The following is a 15,525-nucleotide window of genomic DNA, read 5'->3' on the forward strand; positions in this document are numbered from 1 at the left end:
CGTAACGCTTCTGATCGCGCGTTCTGCGACTCCGTTCTGTGCTGATGACCTTGGAACCGTGGTCTGATGTCGAATCCCATGCTTTTTCAGGAACTTCTGAAAATTAGAATTGACATATTCACCACCATTGTCACTACGAAGAACTTTTATTTTCTTATTGGTTTGGTTTTCTACGAGAGCTTTGAATTCTTTAAACATCTCGAAAACCTCATCCTTCCTCCTAAGAAAATAAACGAATGTTTTTCGTGACAGGTCGTCAATAAACAACAGAAAATATCTTTTTCCACCTAGGGACGGGCATGGAAGTGGTCCCATGACGTCACTATGAACTACCCCAAGGATTTCTTTAGCCCTGGTCTCAGATTTCTTCGGAAAAGGCAACTTAGTCTGTTTACCTGAGATACAGGAAACACACGACTGAAAATTATTGTTGTCATAAGAAATACCTGTGACCATACCTTTTCTCAGTAACTCCATGCTGCGGGTGTTCAGATGTGCTAGACGATGGTGCCAAATTTGTTGCGTTGGCTGGCTTCCAGTTGCAGGGGACTGGGGCGCTTGCTTGACATTCACGGCAACAGGACGACTGTCATCCTTCAGTTGACGTGCCGGCATCGCTTCACTGTCACCTGTACCTACAGACAAAGACATGGCTTGCGAGGATGGCTCGCTACACAAGGCAGAAACAGTTTCAATGGCATCAAGTTCATAAATACCATCCCTTAGTGTACCTGTAGCCAAAACCTCCCCATTGTCAAAGACTGTACACACGCCAGAACGAAACACAATTTCGTAACCTTTCCTATCCATAGCACTAACAGATAACAAATTAACAGACAATTTAGGAACTAAGTACACATTACTTATAGATCTCACACTATTGTCCTTTAACACAGCTTGAGCAGTTCCTTTCCCAGCTGTCGGTAATGCTTCACCATTGGCAATATAGACCTTCTTTGGTTTTTCAATTGTAAAATCTGATAAAAAAACTCCGATCATTGCAAAAGTGTTGCGCCGCACCGCTGTCGACGTACCAAACGTCACGCTTGACTCCTGCGGCCAACGCTGTGAGATGCGCCTGGCTTTTCCGGCCACTCTTCTTGCCGTCAGAGTTCTCAAGACAATCCGCCTTGATATGCCCACTCTTTTTGCATCTGAAGCACTTAATTGGTTTACGTGCTTTTCGAGCTGCTAAAGCCGTAACATCTTCGCTTTTCTCGTTGCGTCTCGAGTTTTCTAGAAGCAACTTCGCTTTGACATTTTCGCTTGACAGTGACATGTTCGAATTTTCTAGAGCCATAATTAACGGGTCGTAATCGCTGGTCAAACCGCTGAGTAAAATCACGGCCACGAAGTCATCTTCCAAAGCCGCTCCGATGTCGCTCAGTTGTTGCGATGTATCCATGACCTTATTCACGTATGCCTCCATACTCGCATATTCGCTTAATTTGGTGGCGAACAATGTGCGAAGCAATCCGAGTCGTCGTGACAAGCCTCGGTCCTCGTATGCCTTCTGCAGGTTGTTTCACGCTTCGCGAGCCGTCTTGGCATTTCTAATTTGTGGAAATACACAAGGCTGCACGTTCAAGGCGATTTTCGCGAGCGCCTTCTCCTGCTTCTTCGCGTCTTCGTTTTTATTTTCAGTTGTGCCCACACAATCCCAAAGATCGTCGTGGATGAGCACCATTCGCATCATGAATTTCCAAGAAGAATAATTCTGAATTCCGGATAATTTTTCAATAAAAACATTCTGATTGGCAGTTGCCATCTTTTGTTCCCTTGCGAATAAATTTGAAAATAATTTGACGAAACACACGCGCACACTTTTGGAAAATGGTAATCAGAGTAGCAAATTTACTCTTCGCTCTGTGTTGAGGGTACTTAGTGCTCATCACACGAATAAATGCCTTTACCAGGATTTGAACCCGGGACCATCGGCTTCACTACCCAGTTACCGGTCTGTCCTAGTGGGTAGTACCCAGTAGGACAGACCGGTCATCATTTTAGAAATAAACTTTTTTGAAATAAATAACCTTTTATTTAGTAATAAAAATAATGTATCATATGTTCGGGTATAATAAAATTGTTACTTATACAAAATATTTGATGAAATACAAAGTGCAATTTTGGATGATTCAAATAAACCTTATGTTTATTGTTTACAACTTATTTAACGTAGGTACTCAGTAGGACGTAATTAGTCAGAATATAAACAAAGTGCAATAACAATATCGGCCAAGGAACACTGTGTGTGTAATTAGGAAGAAATAAGCCCTTTTGATCCGCACTTCGATATTTGAATCTTTTTTAGAGAAAAAGAAGAGACTTTTTAGAACGTAAATTGACTAAGTCCTACGGTAAGCTCAAGAAGGCTTGTGTTGTGGGTACTCAGACAACGATATATATAATATCCAAATACTTAAATACATAGAAAACATCCATGACTCAGGAACAAATATCTGTGCTCATCATCACACAAATAAATGCCCTTACCGGGAGTCGAACCCAGAACCATCGGCTTCATAGGCAGGGTCACTACCCACTAGGCCAGACCAGACCGGTCGTCAAATGGTCGTGCATTGATAGTTACAAAAAAAAAGCTCTTCTGAAAACTTACTCACACTCCTCATTTGCTCAGTGTAATGTCGTCGCTGGTATTTGAGTGTTGATGCTTAAACAAATTTACAAATTGCCAATCTCTTAGAAATTCATCTCAACAGTCGAAACGTTTCATTTTGCCAGACATGTTGGCTCACTTTGCTCGGCGTTAAGTTTCAGACCTGTGACGTCCTGGTTAGAGTTCGAGAATAGATTTGTACGGTTTTAAAAGCAGGTAATATAACAATGCATGCACGAGATCGCTTTATGTCGAGAATCGCGTGACTCTATCCTCGCGCAGTCAGTACAGATTATGAAAGATACATAATTGCATTGTTTGCTCGCATTCGCAGCCGGGTCGGGATTAAGAGCGCAAATTGCATTAGCACCTGCAGTGTCATTCTCACCGCTTACTGAGCAGATATCCAAACGAACCATTGTAACTATGATATGGATATTCATAACAACCACGGTCTATCGGGGACTGCACGCGCTGGCGCTGGGCGCGCAGTGGGAGCGAGTGCCCTGACCGCGGCCAGCTGACACGGTGCTGACACGTTTCCGACCGAGTGGTGGACCGAGTTCAACAACCGTTAAGAAAACATCAATATGCAAACCCAGTTTTTCTTGGAGATTGGATATGCAATGCATCCGTATCTTTTTCTTGCATGAAATCAAGCCATACCAATATGCATGATAATGACTGCATGCGGCAATTCCGAAAATCGGAATATATTATTTGTAAATATTGTGCGTATTATTTTAACGAATACGTTGAAACTTCGAAAGGAACGGGCTAATACCCACCCATCCCCTTCGGCCGCGTACGCAACCAGAGCTTCGTAACCAGATGCGATCGAAAACTATTTCTGCCTTGTACGAAACCGGTTGCGATCAAAAACTAATTTCGTCTTACCCGTAACCAGTTACGATCGAACACTTCTCGTTCTTATACGAAACCAATGTCTGGGCCATCTAGCTATAGGTTTTTTTTTTCAAATATTTTGTCATGATACTCATTATAATTTCTTATCCTGTGCATTTTTTGGAAACTATTGATTTAACAAAACTCAATATAACATATTTAGATCTTATATGAAACCTTTACAGTGGGTAATATAACAAATCACTAACCACTTAAACATTACTTCAAGTGAGTTCTAATAATCTGATTACTCTAGATAATGTCATTATATTGTTAGCTGTCATTAGTTATTATTCGCATGTCTGCAAATAATCTATGTACTTTGTAATAAAAATGAATGATATAAACGCTGAAATTGATTTTATTACGACAAGAAGAGGAGGGCGTTCGATGTTGTTGTTGTTAGCTGGGACAATTTTTGTGTTCTGATTTTTAACTAGATATATAATGTGTACAGTACTTATACTGTATAACAAGGTGTATAAATATAATCTTAACTGATTTTATCAAAGGTCGAAAGGTTTCGTACAACAAAGAAAAGTGTTCGATCGTAACTGATAACTAGTAAGACGGAATTAGTTTTTGATCGCAACCGGTTTCGTACAAGGCAGAAATAGTTTTCGATCGCATCTGGTTACGAAGCTCTGGTTGCGTACGCGGCCGAAGGGATCTGACTTTAGCTTAGACTTAGACAATCTCGGCGCGGCGCTTATATTTTGATTTATTTATGTTAATATATTAATATATTTCGATTACTTTCGTTTCAGCGAGGTTTGTTTTTATTACTTATTTTTATCTTTATTTATTTTGGGTCTTAGTTTAGGTTTTTTACAATATGAATATAAAAGTAAAATATAAAAACATTTACAAAACAATACAAAAATATATAAACACATTATAAAAAAAACCTAACGGTATCGCCGCGCCGGCAGCGGGGCGGTGCCCAAGCTGCCGGTGGTCAGGGCCGCAGAGAGAGGAACCGACGTACTATACGCGCCGTGTCCAAGATTACCGCATTCTGCATCAGACCCTTGATCCAGCCACCCAGCGAGTCTCTCTAGGTGTTGGTCGAGACTCTTCGCTATGAGAACATTCGCTGACACGACTATCGGAGCAATGCTCGTCGAGTCAATATCCCACATGGCGGTTATCTCGTGAGCCAAGTCTAGGTACTTGCTGGACTTGTCCTCGGCTTTCACGATATTCTCATCATGGCGGATGGTGACGTCGACGAGCACGGTCCGACGCTGCGATCGGTCTATCAGCACGATGTCAGGATTATTGGCTGATAGATCGACTTAAACATATACCAGCCATTCGCCGTAGAAGCCTTAACAAATTTGAGCCCCAGTTGTATAAAAAAATAAAACTTATTTTAGTGGAGCTCTAGAGCAATACAAGACTTACACAATACATGTATATGTGTTTTAAGCGTCAAGTATCTACTTTCATCTGTGGACTGTGCGTTGCGTTGATACGAAACAAAGATTATACTTACCTTAATACAAGAAAAATGTTGTGTTCAAAACAAGTTTCACAGGTTATTAACAGTATGTTGACAAGTGAATAAACATGGGTTAGCTATAACAAATATGGAAAAGTGGCAAAATTCAAAAGTGACACATGATAGATACCTAGAGTTTTTGCCAAGTGCTGAGAACAATAAAGTTCAAAGGGCAACGAGCACGCGCGGGGGTAACGGTGTCGCAAGACTGAAAACGGAGAGGTAAAGAAAACCCGGTCACGACGCCACTGCCGGCCCGGAGATGAGTTTCCTGCCTTGAAATGTATCTACCTAAGATTTTTAATTAAATATATTTGTACCTAGTGCTATCGAGGCATTAAGGTTCTTTTAGTAAATAAAAATCAGATGATTAACAATCCAGTAAGGCGACCAATGGTACACCGTCGAGACTACTATGTATCAAATATCAATCACTGCGAAAACTTATTGGTACGAGCCGGGGAAAAGGACCTCTGGAAGTCTGGATCTAAAGTCGCACGTCAGTACCGCCAGGCTTCTAACGCATTTATTAACATTTTTGAATGCACCATTTATGGAAAATAAGGAGAGAAAAATTGTCGTAGCGGATTCTCTCAAATAAAAGCCAAAGCGATATGCTATAATTAAAATAAATATTAATTTACACCTTCTACACCACCTTCCAACGCCGAATACGGGGAAAGGCAACTGGTTGCCAGTAACGACGGTTACAACACGCTGGCAACCCAGTCGCGTTGTGAAACTAACCAGACACATGGGACGACGTTGTTTAAAGTAACCTTTATGGTATGAATACTTTACGTAGATACATTTATAGGATCCGAATTAAGGTTCGAATTGTATCGTACGCAAACGACTATATTTACGACACACGACCTTTTCTCTCTTTTCTGGTTCAAGTTCGTCATGTCACATAGACCGTCGTAACTAGTAATGCTGTATCCTTAATATTTTAGTAACGCCCACCAGTGTTTGACCTTTAGCCTTTCTAAAGGCTGTTCTTATAAACCAAATACATAATTACGTTTTTATAAAAAAGGTAGGCACTAAAACTGAAAAAATACAGGTTAACGCTGATAATTTAGAACTCCAATGATTTTATTCAAAATGGCTCCGGACCTATTTTTTAGAAGTCGGACCCCAGGCCTAGTCTTGAGTTCCTATTTTGTAGGGGAACCGGGGGTACTATTTGTATAAGTTGTAACTTAAAATCGGTGCCCTATTGATTTTCCGACAAAAAATACGCCGATTTTCGATTCGCAGACGGGTTCTTTGGCCGAATAACGACTGGCAGAATGTCATTACGCATAATAATCGTTTGCACGAGTAGTCAATACGCAGAACATTGATACGCATATTTACTTTTCGTAGAATAATCATTTAGTAACTGTCTCAATTACCTGAGAAACTATTGGTCGAAACACAATAGGTCGAATAATCATTGGGCATTAATATTGATTAACAAAATTTCGCTCTTATTTATGGCTACTAGGACATGACATGACTAACCCACACAACAACTTTTATATAGTTTGAGTCTGATAAACATGGTTTTGATATATTTAATTATATACTTAGTTTCATTAACACAAATGACCATAAAATGTTATGCCTTGAAAGGAGCAATTCTTGTATATATATAATATTTATACATTTCGGGGGTTTCGGATCGTCTCTAACGATTTCGATGAAATTGGCTATATGGGGGTTTTCGAGGGCGAAAAATCGATCTAGCTAGGTGGTATCTTTGGGAAAACACGCATTTTTGAGTTTTATACATTTTTCCAACAAATTGCACCTATATTGCATAGGTACGATGGCCCACACTGTTAACTGTCCATCGGTGGACCTTATTAGAAAAGGCATAAGGTCCACCGGTGGACAGTTAAGAGTGTTGCTGTTTGTACAATACCTATATGCTTTTGTTCATATTTCAGTTAAAAAATTATTCAAACCTAAACTATGCTTAACGCATATACTTAAAAAAAGATAATATTTTACTTCATGCTTTTTGAAGTCAGTTTTCTTTTTTTTTATAAAAAAAATGTATTTTGAAAATAACGATGTATAAAATGTGAAGCGTTATTCGACTTAACATTCCTTAAACGAAAAGATTACATTGCCAAATGAAAATCGTCCAATAATAGTTCTGCTAATTTACACAGAAGCGAACTGAACTGTATGTGAACCAAGAGTCCGTATAACGTTAGTCGACCAAAAGTTACATCTACAAATGAGTCAGTCTGCGAAAAGATGTTCGGCCAATCGTTGTTTGCGAATCGATAATCTGCGAATTAATTGTCGGAGAATCATTAGGTACCCCTTAAAATCACATGATATAAAACGTTTTTTTAGTTTTATTTAATTTGTCAAAAAACAACTTAGTAGTTTTTTCAGTAAGTCGCTATAATCCCGTCACCGGGGCTAGAGTTCATGCCTCCGGGGTAAGTCTTATTTATTAATTAAAACGCAAAATGTGTCATTTCAAAATGAGATTTCCTAAGATGTAACCTTTTGTTACCCAATCAAGTTGAAGCAATAAAGCAATATGCATAAATGTAAATAAGAAAAACTTTAAAATTCACCAAAAATTAAATGATCCCTAACTAAATACTATTTATGCTTGTCCTGTCCATTTTGCTGATTTTAGAACCTTGGATACATTTTCAATGAAAAAAAAGCATTACTGAACTAAGGTGATATAGCGTGACTCTTAAAAAAATATGTTACGTCAATTCTAGTTTTATCAAATCGAGTCTAAAATATTACAATGTAGATTGATGACATTAATAAAAAAAACATGAGAAAATACGCCCTTGATTTAGTTCACCGAGCATTACGGCGAGTGCAATAAACGACGCGAGCGCGATCATCGCAGAACACAGGCATGCTGACGCTCTACTGAACTATAATGCCTAGTAGACGAGTTGGCTCAGTCTAACCAGTGAAAGAGCTCTTTCTTATTATGCATATCAGTTGCAGACCTGGAAGTCATGTTACATTAGTACATGAATGCGATGCTTCCACGCTCGCGTGAGTGCACGGTCTGATTAGCGGGGCTTTTCTTGGGTTATCATTGTCAACACGAATAAACTCTCTTCTTAAAATACTGCTTACTTCTAAGCACCAGATTTGTGTAGGCTGACATGTCTTACAAGTCGGCTATTAGGACTGCCACAAATCGCATAAACTTTTATACTTAACTAACGATGGAGAAAACCAAGAAATTTTCGAGATTGTCGACTGTTAGTACATTTCATACTATGTACATTTTTAACATGTATTTGGGTATTATCTGTTTGTTACTATGAATGAGCTAGCTACATATTCAACTCGCCATTGCTTGATCGTATCGTAGCAATATCTAAGGTTGACGAATTGTCAGTAAATGTCAGTATACTGTATCCACCATGGCATTATGTCTATTTCTTGACACTACTCTGCAGCTCAAAATGCGTTATGCGAGTATCACGAGCGTTACTTTACTAAGCTGCAACAATTCTCTGGATTGTGGCAGTAACTGTAATGCCATTTTCCCCATTGCAAATTATTCACGCTGAAGACTATATTTCATTTTTTGGCAGAATAGCAAATTAGCATGGAACAAAAGCAAGGACTTAGCAATGACAATTCGTATTTGATCTTTGTAGACCTTGTCTTGAAATGTTTTTGTGTGCCGAATTCTTAATGTGGGTGTAATCCATGGTCGTGAGTGTCATCCGGCCCAAGTTTACGATGCGGTATAACTTACGTGACGCCATAGGTACATCTCCGTTTTTTTTTTTTGGTGGTAATGGTACAGTCTGAACTTTCTAGAATCTTCAGATTTTGATATAACTTAGATTTATAGATCCCAGTTATTTAGTCTGTCAACTATTGAATAAATAGGTACGTAATGCGTAACTTGTCTTTTGTAATTTGAGTCCTTAACTATTAAAATAATAACTATTTATCAAAAAAAAACGTGCTGATTTCACGTACATTTCATGACATAGGTACAAGAATTACTTTAATACCAAATATGTTCATTTTTATCTCTCGTGATGTAGTATATTCACCCGTTATTTATTTCTGGTCACACAGATAAAAAAGATATCTTAATTCAAAACGCAAAACTCTCTTGCGCACGGTTGCTTGAATAAAATAATAAATTGCTTAGTCCAATAAATATGTCTTGAGTTAAAAACAACATAATTTTTTAAAGGAGAATAAAAATTATATAGTTTTATCTTTACACATTTTTAAAGCGAATGGTAGTGATTTGAGTTAAGATATTAATTATTCGCCGCAAGAAAAAAAAGTCTTAGAAAGAGATATAGCACGCTCTTAAAAAACGGTTTTATCTTGAGTAACTCTACCTCAAACCAAAAATATTACCAAATTCCAAAGAAGAACCACCAAAATTTTCCTTTGAGACTTTTAAGTTTTTAGGCAAGAGCGATTAATTCTTGGTTTGATGTTTTCAATTTACAGTCAAGAGCTAAAGCTATTTTAAAAAAGAAGCACCAAAACTTTGGTTTGAGACTTTTAAGTTTTCATACAAGAGCCATTAATTCTTGGTTTGATGTTTTCAACCTACAGTCAAGAGCCAAAGCTATTTCAAAGAAGAAGCACCAAAATGTTGCTTTGAGACTTAAGTTTTTACGCAAGAGCGATTAATTCTTGGTTTGATGTTGTCAATATACAGTCAAGAGCCAAAGCTATTTAAAAGAAAAAGCAACAAAACTTTGGTTTGAGAATTTTACATAAAATAGTATCAATAAATTTGATGAAGGGGACAAGAGCGCTGGTGGCCTCGCGGTAAGAGCGTATGACTTGCAATCCGGAGGTCGCGGGTTCAAACCCCGGCTCGTACCGATGAGTTTTTCGGAACTTCTGTACGAACATTTGATATTCACCAGTCGCTTTTCGGTGAAGAAGAAAAACATCGTGAGGTAACCGGGCTAATCCCAATAAGGCCTCTAACTAGTGCCTACGCCAATTCTCGGGATTAGTTTCCAAGCGAACCCCAGGCTCCCATGAGCCGTGGCAAAATGCCGGGACAACGCGAGGAAGAAGAAGAAGATGGAGAGGATTATTGAAAACTATAAAGATTTCAACGAATGACGAAAACCATGCTGGTTTAAGAAAATTCATTCTTTATTCAAGACATACTAAACTTGGCGCTAAGAGATTTCAGCTCTAGATATAAATAATATCATATTTCAAATTGAGTAACGCACTCTTGAACCAATACTTTTTCTTGTTTTTATGGAGAAATATAATTCTCAATTCAATTATGAGTATCTAACCCCAAGAAACAAAGTTTCTTGGCACAAGTTCTTTAAGTATTGCACTAAGACAGTTAGGTTCAATTTAAAAAATACAATACTTAAAACAAAACGTAAACGCTCTTGGTGAGAATAATGAGCTTTTTAAAGCTCGGATAGAGAATTTAATTTTTTGCTTAAATAATAAACTTTGAAATATTTTATATCTTGACGCAAGAATTTTATTGTTTCCTTATATAGGAAACACAAAATGTCTTGACGCAGGAGTATTTACTTGGCTGGAGAACTATTTTTTTTCTGTGCAAGATTTCAACTTTTCACGAGTAAAAAAGGTATTTGGTAAGCGCAGACTTCTAATACTAAGCCGATATCTTCCGTTTAAGACAAATAAAATTGAATCCTTAGTCATTCTAGTTCGTTCTGGTTGATTTACAGCTGCTAGTCGCCTAATGAAATCAGCAAACCTTGCAGTCATTTCGACACGCTTGTCTGGTCGTTCAATAACGCTCGGGGCTTAAAAATATTTTTAAAAAGATATAAAGATTAAATATGCAACCTAACGTTACATAAATTAGAATTCTTTAAATTCACAGGTCGTCCATATTATTATACCTTAGTAAAGAATCTCGGTTGTTATTTTTTTTACTTTAAAATTCAAAATTTAATTGTTATATTTAGTTTAGTTGTGAAACAACGACATAATACCTCTACATATTTTATGCCATGAAAAGATGTATTCGAACAGGAGGAAGAAGAAATTGTGTGTTTTGTTGTTATTGTACTATACATATAGTAGAAACAATCACAGCGAAAGCGAATTAGTAAATTGCATTTACGGGGGGCGTCTGAAAAGTTCCAAGCCTTAGGTATTTCGAGGTTAGGTATTCGCTAAGTGCACGACTGTCACGCAACCTAGTGGCCGCAAGTCTAGGGGAAAACGTCAATTCACTACATCTTATAAAACTACTCCGAAACTAAAAACTACTGAACGGATTTTCATACGACTTTCATCTATCAATAGAGTGATTCTTGAGGAAGGCTTAAGTATATAACTTGTTAAGGTTTTGTGTAAATTGTTTGAAATATAACGACGTTGTCGGAAAAAATCGACACGACGACACGCTGGCTAGGAGCTTTAATCGAAAACGCTGCCTAATCCGTTTGAGCTATAACAACACAATGTATGGTGGGGTTGTTTCTCATTCATAGGTCTACAAAAAAGTCCGCGATGTTAAATGCCTATCTTTTAAGGATAACTTACTATACATATTCGTAACTTCTAGAAAAAGATCACATAATATGTGGCATTTGCAAAGCTATTTACATGGATACATTATTAACAATTATCAAAATAAATAAGTACGTTAGTTATATTAAGCATTTCATATAGATTACAATGGTCCCTTACACCATACAATTTAAATTAATATTTCAGGAGAAATCGTAAACCAAAGTTTCATTTCGAGCCATATAATTGTACTAAATGTTAAAGACGCTATCCGCAGTTAGTTCTAATTTTTACCACCTTATGCGCTGGGATCGCTTTACTTACCCCCACCATGCACTTCGCACGGTCCCACAATATACGTTTATGATACTGGCCACTAGAAAGGCCATTTAAAAACAAATTATAAAAAAAAACATGTTACATTTTTATTATTCTGTTTCGAGATATTCAACGGAAAAGTACATCATGTAATGTGTCATGTATTATGTCTAGATCTAGAGCAGAGCCCAACTGAGGAAGTACCTCCACCTTAAAGAAAACCGCAGCCAAATAACACTAGACCCTACTCATAGTGTTGTGTTCCTGCCGGTGAGTAAGGTTGCCAGAGCTCAATGAAGGGAGGGAGGGGTGTTAGGGTCGGCAACGCGCATGTATCTTCTCTGGAGTTGCAGGCATACATAGGCAACGGACACTGCTGACCATCAGGCGGGCCGTATGCTTGTTTGCCACCAACGTAGTATAAAAATCATGTGTGAATTACCAACGAATATTACAAAAATTGAGCACCGTGCTGTAATTAAGTTCCTAACAAAAAGTGAAAAATCACCGCAGTGTATTTTTGAGGAAATGACATTATTTACGGTGCTTCTGGGCCTTCTTATGCCACGGTCAAAAAGTGGAGTCGCTTATTTAAACTCGGACGGGACTCGATCGAAGACGACCCCGCTCAGGGCGGTCAATATCGATAGTGACCGGAGAAAACGTAGCAAAAGTCAAAAAGCTGGTATTAGAAGATAGAATACAGGAACATTTGTACATGAGTAAATTCTGTGCTCGTTGGGTACCGAAAATGCTGACGGCCTTCGATATAGAACGTAGAGTTGAAACTTCAAGGGCGTTTTTAGAATTGTGCGAAGATGATTTAGATGGAAGTTTGTTCCCGAATAGTAACTGATGATGAAACATGGATCAGACAGGATGATCCGAAGTGTAAGTCTGAATCGATGCAGTGGATTGAAAAGGGTGAAAGGCCGCCGAAGAAATTTAAAGTGCAAAAGTCGGCCTCTAAGTTAATGGCTACGGCGTTTTGGGACTGTGATGGCATGCTTTTAATCGATTATTTAGAAAAAGGCTCTACGATAAACGGAACTTATTATGCAAATCTAATAAGACAGGTGCGAGAAGCCATAGTTGAGAAAAGGCGGGGTAAACTAAGCAAAGGCATTTTGTTTTTCCAAGACACAGACAGTGAACGGGTGCGTGTTCACACCGCTAATGTTGCGAGGCATGCTCTGAGGGTTTTGACGAAATTGACCACCCAACCTACAGCCTAGATCTAGCCCCAAGCGATTATTTTCTATTCAATAATTTAAAGAAAGCATTGAGGGGAAAGCGATTTAGAAGTGACGAAGAGGTGATGGCGGCTGTACAGGAGCATTTTGAAAGGCAAGATAATAGTTATTTGTACAACAAGAGAGCAAAGTTTGATATTTCTTCGAGTGCTTGTTTTGAGTCCCGTGCAAGCGAAAGATTCTATAATAGATTCACAAGCGTAGCGAGTAAATCTAATTTAGAATCTTGAGCGTAGTAAGGGACTCAAAAGCGCACGAGATGTAAATAACTTTGATCTCGTGTAGTACACAAAATTTTTCACGTCAGTCAGCCATCAAAAAATACAACCTGAAAAAATGTAATCCAGACGCACGGATCACAATTTCACTCATTTTTTCTGAAGGTATTCTAACAATTAACTCTAATTACCGCAATAAAACTAAACGAAAGAAATTTCAATGAAATAATACGAAAATAATGAATTAACGAACAGCAATTGACAGTTCAACCGACAACTTTTTTTTGTAAAAAAAAAACTTTGTAAGATACGGTCCGAATTGCGGATACTACTATTTGTCAACTATAGTAGAGATCGTTAAAAGTAGTTAAGTAGAATTATTTACTGCGTAACAATTGCGTAAATTTGTATAAGTTCATTGTTTTGATTGTATGATAAAATATGCAAAATATGGTGTTTTTATTAAATTTTAAACTTTTATTACATTAATTAATTATTACGAATGAAAACTCGTAGGGTGTTTTGGAACGATGCAGTCTAACTTATTTCGGGGGTCTATTATAAACCGTTCAATATACCGTTGAATTACGTATGCACTTTTGTGTCCCTTTCTTTTTGCTAATGACGTGAAAGGGACAAAGACAATAGAATCCAAATATTTCGAACTTGTATTAGGCCCCGCACGTTGAAATGATATTCGAATCTAAAGGTCACTTGAATGTTATTTTGTCTCACTCGGTGAGCAAAATGCGATTTTGCTCACTGTTTTTAAGCAGCAAATTACCCTTGTTCGAGCTGCTGACGTGAAAAGAATATTGTTTAATGGCCTAAAAGCATTGTATAAAACATGCATCGAGTTATAAGGAAATTATATTGAAAAATAAACTTTTCAGGCGCCCCTCGTATACGATATTGGTCGCAAGCAAATAGTACAAAGTGTACAAACATAGGATTGTTTATTATACAAACCCATGAAAACAAATGCAACAGCCAATTAGTAGTAACTTTGTCATGTTATTTAAATCTACGTGACGTGAGACGCAGCGAAAGCACTGTCTCTAATCACTAAATTGATTTTGTTCGTGTGACTCCGCACCTATCAAGACGGAATCGGCAATTCGAAAACGAAATCGATTCGATAATCGGCACTGCTGTGTCGTAACTTAAGCAATTTCATTTCGCTCAGCATGCGCCGACACTGGTAGAAAGTGACGTCTTTTTAAACTATGCGAGGCTGGCATGCTGATTCAGTGGTGTTACTTCAATCACTTAGCAACCGCAGGTAAGTCGAACGCTCAGGAAAACCAGGATTGGCTTTGTTTGTGTGACATGCTAAAAGCGACGACAACGACGGCAGAAAAATGTGTACTTGTGAAACTACATTTTCATTCTATTAACGTATGCGAAATGAAATCTGGACAAAATTAAATAAAAACAACATGGTTATTTTTTGTAAATTTTCATATTCTTTAATAATAATAACATATTTAACAACGATAAATGTGCAATATAAAGTTAACTCAATGTGAGATTTTTAACAGCAGTTATGGTACTTTAAAGCCATCGAAAAGTTTTTTTTAGTTACAATTTTATCTTCCTTATATTAGATATTAAGGATTGTACGAAAGATCATTTGATAGAATATTATGTGTTTATGATTTTCGAACGATTCATTGACTTTCATTTTTTTTAATATTGTAAGTGTCAGATGGAGTTCCCGCGGTTTTAGAGGATTTTGACATTGACGTTTTGGGTTGGTTGTTGAAGTTTGTGAGAAAAAGACTGGTGCAGTGCATTAAGAGTTTTATGTTATTAAAATTATAAACATATCTGTAAAAGTGTAATAAACATTTAAAAAGTAACTCGGTGTTTTAGTGAAAAGCTATTATCAGAAGTGACAACTCGAACAATGAGCCGTAGTCGTAAGAGAACGAAAAAGCGGAGCCGGGATCGGTCTAGTTCCGAGACATCTACGACATCGGTTTCTTCGGAAGATAGACGACACGCTCACAAACGCAGAAATACACGGTACAAGACGCGAAAACACAGTAGACATCATCGCCGTCGGCACAGGTCATCGAGCCGTGTAATACGAGTGCAAAGGCCGTCAGTCCAAAGATCGTTGGTATCTGTAGATCAACTACCACCAGTATTGGGTTCTACATCAGCGGTGTCACAGTCGCAGACGTCGGATAGAACTTCACTGCAGCC

At 37.9% G+C, this 15,525-nt stretch overlaps 1 protein-coding gene and 1 long non-coding RNA gene across 3 annotated transcripts in view; one reads left to right on the plus strand and one right to left on the minus strand.

Moving 5' to 3' along the window:
* LOC133516328 (E3 ubiquitin-protein ligase RNF19B-like) overlaps window positions 1-15,525 on the minus strand; it is a 76,019-nt gene that overhangs the window by 20,464 nt on the left and 40,030 nt on the right. The gene's annotated exons all lie outside the window — the stretch shown is intronic.
* LOC133516702 (uncharacterized) lies at window positions 10,975-14,763 on the plus strand. The gene is made up of 2 exons (XR_009799259.1): window positions 10,975-13,201; window positions 14,126-14,763. It is a non-coding gene; the product is annotated as an uncharacterized LOC133516702 (long non-coding RNA).

The sequence above is a fragment of the Cydia pomonella genome, chromosome 3 (assembly GCF_033807575.1).
Source record: "Cydia pomonella isolate Wapato2018A chromosome 3, ilCydPomo1, whole genome shotgun sequence".
Classification (NCBI taxonomy): Eukaryota; Metazoa; Arthropoda; class Insecta; order Lepidoptera; family Tortricidae; genus Cydia; species Cydia pomonella.